Source organism: Ovis aries, chromosome 5, assembly GCF_016772045.2.
Source record: "Ovis aries strain OAR_USU_Benz2616 breed Rambouillet chromosome 5, ARS-UI_Ramb_v3.0, whole genome shotgun sequence".
NCBI classification, from domain to species: domain Eukaryota; kingdom Metazoa; phylum Chordata; class Mammalia; order Artiodactyla; family Bovidae; genus Ovis; species Ovis aries.
The window spans coordinates 29,853,462-29,861,890 of record NC_056058.1 but is presented as its reverse complement, the minus strand read 5'-3'; the positions used below and the strand labels follow the sequence as shown (position 1 = coordinate 29,861,890).

Genomic DNA, 8,429 nt, shown 5'->3' with positions numbered 1-8,429 from the left:
CTACAAAGCTACAGTAATCAAAACAGTATGGCACTGACACAAAAACAGAAATATAGATCAATACAACAGGATAGAAAACCAAGAAATAAACCCATGCACCTCTGGTCACCTTACTCTATGATCAAAGAGGCAATAATGTACAAGAAGAAAAGAGTCTCTTCAAAAAGTGGTGCAGGGAAAACTGGACAGCTACATGTAAAAGAATTAAATTAAAATTTTAATACCATACACAAAAATAAACTGAAAATGGATTAAAGATCTAAATTAAGACTGTATACTATAAAACTCCTAGAAGAAAACATAGACAGAACACCCTTTGATGTACATCACAGCAGTATCTTTTTGCATCCAACTCCTAGAATAATGAAAATAAAAACAAAAATAAATGGGACCTAATTAAGCTTAAAGGCCTTTGCCCAGTAAAGGAAACCATAAACAGAACAGAAAAACAACACAAAGAATGGGAGAAAATATTTGCAAATGATGTAACCAACAAGAGATTAATCTCCAAAATTTATGAACTGTTCATGCAGCTCAAGATCTAAAAGCCAAATAACCCAACCCCCAAATGGGCACAAGATCTAAACAGACATTTCTCTTAGAAAAAGAAGATATACACTGGGCAGCTGGCAGGGTGGCTGAGGGGCGGGGCAGGGGCAAGAGTGGCCTCTTTGCCTCATTTGTGACCTAGCAGCCCCCAGAAACTACTGGCCACCAGCACCATGAAGATCTGGACTTCAGAGCACATCTTTGACCACCCATGGGAAATTGCCACAACGGCTACAATTCAGAAATACCCAAACCCTATGAATCTGAGTGTGGTTGGAGTTGATGTACTAGACAGACACATATACTCCTCTGGAAGGTTGCACAACCATAGACTTAGCACAAACTGGGGACTGCCTTCCATTGTAAAATATATTATTGGTGCAGCAAGAACCAATACATATATGCAAGAATATTCTGTAGTGGATCCCTCAGTTCAGGTCAATTAAGTTCAGTCGCTCAGTCGTGTCCGACAATTTGCGACCCCATGAATCGCAGCACGCCAGGCCTCCCTGTCCATCACCAACTCCCAGAGTTCACTCAGACTCACGTCCATCAAGTCAGTGATGCCATCCAGCCATCTCATCCTCTGTCGTCCCCTTCTCCTCCTGCCCACAATCCCTCCCAGCATCAGAGTCTTTTCCAATGAGTCAACTCTTTGCATGAGGTGGCCAAAGGACTGGAGTTTCAGCTTTAGCATCATTCCTTCCAAAGAAATCCCAGGGCTAATCTCCTTCAGAATGGACTGATTGGATCTCCTTGCAGTCCAAGGGACTCTCAAGAGTCTTCTCTAACACCGCAGTTCAAAAGCATCAATTCTTCAGTGCTCAGCCTTCTTCACAGTCCAACTCTCACATCCATACATGACCACAGGAAAAACCATAGCATTAACTAGATGGACCTTTGTTGACAAAGTAATGTCTCTGCTTTTGAATATGCTATCTAGGTTGGTCATAACTTTTCTTCTAAGGAGTAAGAGTCTTTTAATTTCATGGCTGCAGTCACCATCTGCAGTGATTTTGGAGCAAAAAAAAAAAAAAAAAAAAAGTCTGACATTGTTTCCACTGTTTCCCCATCTATTTGCCATGAAGTAATGGGACCAGATGCCATGATCTTCATTTTCTGAATGCTGAGCTTTAAGCCAACTTTTTCACTCTCCACTTTAACTTTCATCAAGAGGCTTTTTAGTTCCTCTTCACTTTGTGCCATAAGGGTGGTGTCATCTGCATATCTGAGGTGATTGATATTTCTCCCGGCAATCTTGATTCCAGCTTGTGCTTCTTCCAGCCCAGCGTTTCTCATGATGTACTCTGCATAGAAGTTCAATAAGCAGGGTGACAATACACAGCCTTGACGTAGTCCTTTTCCTATTTGGAACCAGTCTGTTATTCCATGTCCAGTTCTAACTGTTGCTTCCTGACCTGCATATAGGTTTCTCAAGAGGCAGGTCAGGTGGTCTGGTATTCCCGTCTCTTTCAGAATTTTCCACAGTTTATTTTTTTCCACAGTTTATTAGGGATCCACTGTGGATCCCTAATGGAACTTAAATCTACAAATATTTCATTTACAAATATGGTTTCCATAGATAAGAGATATATATAAACCACATCCTCAAGACCCAGAAAAAACTATTTGACTCAAGAAGCCATAAGTACCATGAAAGAAGTCAATCTCAGCAGTTACCTTGGAGGGCTGATGGCAAGTACGATATCATCAAATGCTAACAAAGATAAAAAAGATATTAAGAAGGGGTGGCAAGAATACACAGAAGAGCTATACAAAAAATGATCTTCATAACCCAGAAAATCAAGATGGTGTGATCACTCACCTAGAGCCACACATCCTGGAATGAGAAGTCAAGTGGGCATTAGGAAGCATCACTATGAACAAAAGTGGAAGTGATGGAATTTCAGTTGAGCTATTTCAAATCCTAAAAGATGATGCTGGGAAAGATGCACTCAATATGACAACAACTTTAGAAAACTCAGCAGTGGCCACAGGACTGGAAAAGGTCAGTTTTCATTCCAATCCCAAAGGAAGGCAATGCCAAAGAATGTTCAAACTACTACACAATTGCACTCATCTCACACGCTAGCAAAGTAATGCTTAAAATTCTCCAAGTCAGGCTTCAACAGTACATGAACCTTGAACTTCCAGATGTTCAAGCTGGATTTAGAAAAGGCAGAGGAACCAGAGAACAAATTGCCAATATCCATTGAATCATCAAAAAAACAAGAGAGTTCCAGAAAAACATCTACTTCTGCTTTATTGACTATGCCAAAGCTTTTGACCATGTGGATCACAACAAACTCTGGAAAATTCTTAGAGAGATGGGAATATCAGACCACCTGACCTGCCTCTGTAGAAATCTGTATGCAGGTCAAGAAGCAACAGCTAGAACTAGACATGGAACAACAGTCTGGTTCCAAAGGAGTATGTCAATGCTGTATACTGTCACCATGCTTATTTAACTTATATGCAGAGTACATCATGAGAAACACTGGGCTGGAGGAAGCACAGGATGGAATCGAATCAAGATTGCCGGGAGAAATATCAATAACCTCAGATATGCAAATGACACCACCCTTATGGTAGAAAGTGAAGAACTAAAGAGCCTCTTGATGAAAGTGAAAGAGGAGAGTGAAAAAGTTGGCTTACAACTCAACATTCAGAAAACTAAGATCATGGTGTCTGGTCCCATCACTTCATGGGAAATAGATGGGGAAACAGTAAGAAACATTTTTCTGTGCTCCAGAATCACTGCAGATGTTGACTGCAGCCATGATATTAAAAGACGCTTGCTCCTTGGAAGAAAAGCTATGACCCACCTAGACAGCATATTAAAAAGCAGAGATATTACTTTGCCAACAAAGGTCCATCTAGTCAAAGCTATGGTTTTTCCAGTAGTCATGTATGGATGTGAGAATTGGACTATAAAGAAAGCTGAGTGCTGAAGAATTGATGCTTTTGAACTGTAGTGTTGCAGAAGATTCTTGAGAGTCCCTTGGACTGCAAGGAGATCCAACCAGTCCATCCTCAAGGAAATCAGTCCTGAATATTCACTGGAAGGATTGATGCTGAAGCTGAAACTCCAGTACTTTGGCCACCTGATGGGAAGAACTGACTCATCTGAAAAGACCCTGATGCTGGGAAAGATTGAAGGCAGGAGGAGAAGGGAATAGCAGAGGATGAGATGATTGGATGATATCATCGACTCAATGAACGTGAGTTTGAGTCAACTCCAGGAGTTGGTGATGGACTGGGAGGCCTGGTGTGCTGTAGTCCATGGGGTCACAAAGAGTCATATACAACTGAGAGACTGAACTGAACTGAATAAAGGCCAGAATCAATAGAGTGTGTAATACATAAATTAAATGCTGAAATTGAGGAACTGACTGCTTTGGCAAGAGGAAGCATACAGACACCAATGGCAACAGCAGCATTTGTGAAGAAATGATAATGGAAGTTGATACACGGCACCCAGTTCCCCAAGTCTCTACAAGCTGGTAGTATATTTATTTGGTATTTAAAAAATACAGCTCTATTTTAGGTAGAATTCTTTTTAATAAGCTAAAGAAAAGCTATGTGACTTGATCAAACCAAAAAGCCGCAGGTTTCTAAATAAAAGGGATCAGCTGAAATTCATATTGTCAGAAATGACTGATTTTGAGGATTCAATACATGCACAATTTTGACAATTTTTGAAAAGTATGTTTGGAAATTGGTGTTGGCTGGTGAAACCTTCTTAAGGTAGAATTTTAAAGCTTTTCATTCATTGGAATTCTAGCTGGCTTTGGACCAACCTCAGAAGCAAACAGAGCCTCCTCTCTGTATGCTCAACAGCCCTGTTTCAGTAATCTTGGAGAGCTTACATGAGGGAACTCACTTTTAAAGGAGAAACTGTATCATTTTAAAAAGACATTAACTGCATAAAATAATTTGCTCTGCAAATTATTATTACCACCATTAAAAATCACAATCATTTCATTTCATACTCAGATAACATTATTTTAGAGTAAAAATTATCACAAAAGTAATAAATGACTCCAACAAAATTATATTATATTGTGTTAAAGAGTACTGCACTGATTTGCCAAAGTTTTGTAACTTAGTAAAAATCCTTACTTGGATTTGTACTTTATGATTTAGTATGCTGTATCGTGGGTTGGTTATGTTAACTGAAAATATAAAGTCATTACCAGGAAAAAAAAAAAAAAAGTGAGACATATAGATAGCCAAAAAGCACAAGGTGCTCAACACCACCAACAGTGGTAATTATCAGAGAAATGCAAATTAAAATGACAATGAGGTATTTCCTCACACTAGTCAAAATGGCCATCATGAAAATGTTTACAAACAATAAATGCTGGAGAGGGTGTGGAACAAAGGGAACCCTCCTACACTGTTGGTGGGAATGTAAATTGGTACAACCACTATGGAAAATATACTTATGGAAAACTAACAACAGAAATACCATGTAATCCATCAATCCCATTCCTGAGAATATATCTGGAGAAAATTATACTTTGCAAAGACACATGCGACCATTATTCATTGCAGTACTATATGAAACAGCTGACATGGAAGCAACCTAAATGTCCATCAACAGAGGAATGGATAAAGATGTGATACATGTATACAGTGGAATATTACTCAGCCATAAGAAAACAATAAAATAATGTCATTTCCATCAATATAGATGATCTAGAGATTATCATAGTAAAGGAAGTCAGAGAAAGACAAATACCATACAATATCACTTATATGTAGAATCTTTAAAAAATGAAACAAATGAATTTATTTAGAAAACAGAAACAGACTCACAGACCTAGAAAATAAACTTATAGTTACCAAACAGAAAATGTGGGGGTGGGGGAAAAATTAGGAGGTTGAGATTAATACTAATACACAAAAAATACATATAAAATAATTAACAATACCCTACTGTGTAGCACAGGAACCTCTACTCAATACTCTGTAATAACCTACATGAAGAAGGAATCTGAAGAAGAAAATATATATGTGTGTGTGTGTATGTGTATGTGTGTGTGTGTGTATATATGTATATAATATATGTGTAATATGTATGTGTGTCACACACACATACGTGTATAACCTGGTAGCTCAGACAGTAAAGATCCCAGTTCGATCCCTGTGTTGGGAAGCTTCCATGAAGAAGGGAATGGCAACCTACTCCAGTCTTGCCTGGAGAATTCCATGGACAGAGGAGCCTGATGGGCTACAGTCTGTGCAGTCGCAAAGAGTTGGACATGATTAAGTTCTTTGTATGCAGATAACTGTATCACTTTGCTGTATATCTGAAACTAACACAACACTGTAAATCAGCTATACTCTAATCTAATATAAAATAAAAATGTTTTAAAAAGAAGTTATTTGCGGCAGAAAGCTGGTTATGCAGGAAATGGGATCTGAAGGGGAACGTCAAGGTAGCCCAGATCAATAACTACAGGAAGCCACTCCCACCCCAGGGCTGAGGAACAAAATAAGAGGGGAGGTGAATCCTCATCAACATGGGGGCTTAGATGAGTGACCCCCAAAAATGCCAAAGTGGCACACTTTGTCAAGTTAAAACTACATAATAATGGCCTATGAAAGAAGGGCACCCTGACTCTCCTCTCTGTCTCTGTAAAAGCCAGAAATGAATCCCCCTGTCAAAGGTGCCCTCCCTGCATCTGGGAGTAGAAGGAGGCCCTTACTGCCAGGGCTAGGAATTCAGTCAAGGAGGTCTATGTAAACAAGCCATGTTCCTTCTTTATTTACTGCCTCAAGCCCAAACTGTTTAGATTCTTCACTAACTATGCACCAAAAGCCCAAGTTTCTTGATCCAGCCAATTCCTCAGAAATTTGTGGTTTCTTTGCCTAAAAAGTACAAAAGTGCTTTTTGCCACTTCTGAGGTCTCATTTTTATAAGAGTTCATGTGTAAATTAAAACATTTTTTTCTGTTTAAAATAAAATTTTCCAATACCTATGTAAAAAACAAATTTTTGTGCTTAAATGAAGCATTTGTCATACTGTGTGCTTAAGATGCAATGATGAATAAGACTATATTTGCACTGCAGGACTCACATCACTTGCATTTATCCCTCCTTCTGCATTTCTATTGCTGCTAAACCAGTCTTCACTAGCTCATTGACTCTACTCTGTTTCATATCCAATTTACCTTCACAGTGCTGCCAGATTAATTTCACTTAGGAAAAAAAACACTTTGCATATATTACAATCTTTTTAAAAACTTGTGATCATTCTACATTTTCTAGAGAACTATGTTATATGTTTTTAACAGGTACTCAAGGCAGTCAGCAATATGTTCTCCATCCTAGTTTGAAGCTCTCTGTCCACTCCCCCAAACCTTCTGTTCCTTCCAAACCAGTCTACACACTACTCCTACACAAGCCATATATATCCCTACTATCAAGCTTTAGTTCACACCATTTTCCTTGCCCGGGATGTATACTTCCTGCACTAAATGTATCTAAGTAGAAAAATACAATTTCAAGGATACAAAATATTTTCACAACTTTAGAGATATCTTTTAAAAAGAATATCAGTTACTTATTGAAGAAAACTATGGATATGCAACTTTTAAGAATATATTCTATTTTGCTGTTAGGTGGTATGTGCCTGAGTTTCCTTTTTTGAGGTATGTACAACCTGATTGGAGAAATAGAATATATTTACTTAAAAGTTAAGTGTATGTATATAAATATATACACACACACACAACTCTCTGCCTCTGTACACAACATGCGGTGGTAGAACTTAAAACACTTACAACAGAACTGTAAAATTCACACAATATATTTTCATAAACAAATTTTCCTATATTTTAAACCTTATTTTTCTTTATATAATTGAAGGCTTTTTTGAGCTTGGCTTTGAGTTAATTATGTAACATTAAGTTATTAGTCTGAATTAGTATCCTTACCATAGTTCCATCATTACTCTCAGACTTGTAGAATTTTGAACTGTAAGAGGCTGGGTAAATACTCAAGACTGTTTCTGAAGGCATATAGTTATGAAATGAAGTATCTCATCTGGATCTCATTTCTTAGCTGTCCAGGGTTTTTGCTACAACATCCAGAATCTAAGTTGCCAACTACTCCAACATATATACATTGTAGGAAATGAAATTAAGAAATATTAATCACTAACTTTCTTCATAACTAGCCCAAGATACATGTAACAACATGACACCAATTTAAATGATAATGCATATTTTTCTAAAGTTATTAATAATGATGAGAATTTTAGTGGTGATTTATTTGGACAGTGAGAAGCCTCTGGTCTATTATAACCTTACCTCTTTTTTTCTTTTAACCTTGATATGTTAGAACAAACACTTTATAAGTTAATCCTAAAGTAAGGGGTTTTTTTTAAAGCAAGTTTTGAATTGCCAAGAATGAGTTCCTAAATTTGGCCAACAAATAGCTTTATATAGAATAACAGTAGTAGCAATAACAATAATACAAATATTGATAGTATTAACTTGCAGAATGCTTATATGTGGGAAATTTTTCTAAAAACTTCAAATAAATTGGTCTATTAAAAATCATATAGAATCCAACCTGTAAAGTGAATCCACCTTATAGGTGGATTCTGTTATTAAATCCATATTACAGGTGAGAAATATGAAGCTTCAAGGTTACTAAACTTGTTCAAGGGAACAAAGTATCTTCTAACTCAAATTGCTGCCTCAAAGGACTGTTTTTATCCACTATACCATCTCTCAGAACTGCAGTCTTACTTCTATAGGAGCATCTGATTTGTATTTCTAATGAGGTGGATGAAACTGGAGCCTATTATACAGAGTGAAGTAAGCCAGAAAGAAAAACACCAATACAGTATACTAACGCATATATAT

General features: G+C 37.4%; 1 pseudogene; it reads left to right on the top strand.

Annotated features, from left to right (window-relative positions):
* Positions 1-722: 722 nt before the first annotated feature.
* Positions 723-4,004, top strand: LOC101112977 (PRELI domain containing protein 3B-like; annotated as a pseudogene).
* The last annotated feature ends 4,425 nt before the right edge of the window (positions 4,005-8,429 follow it).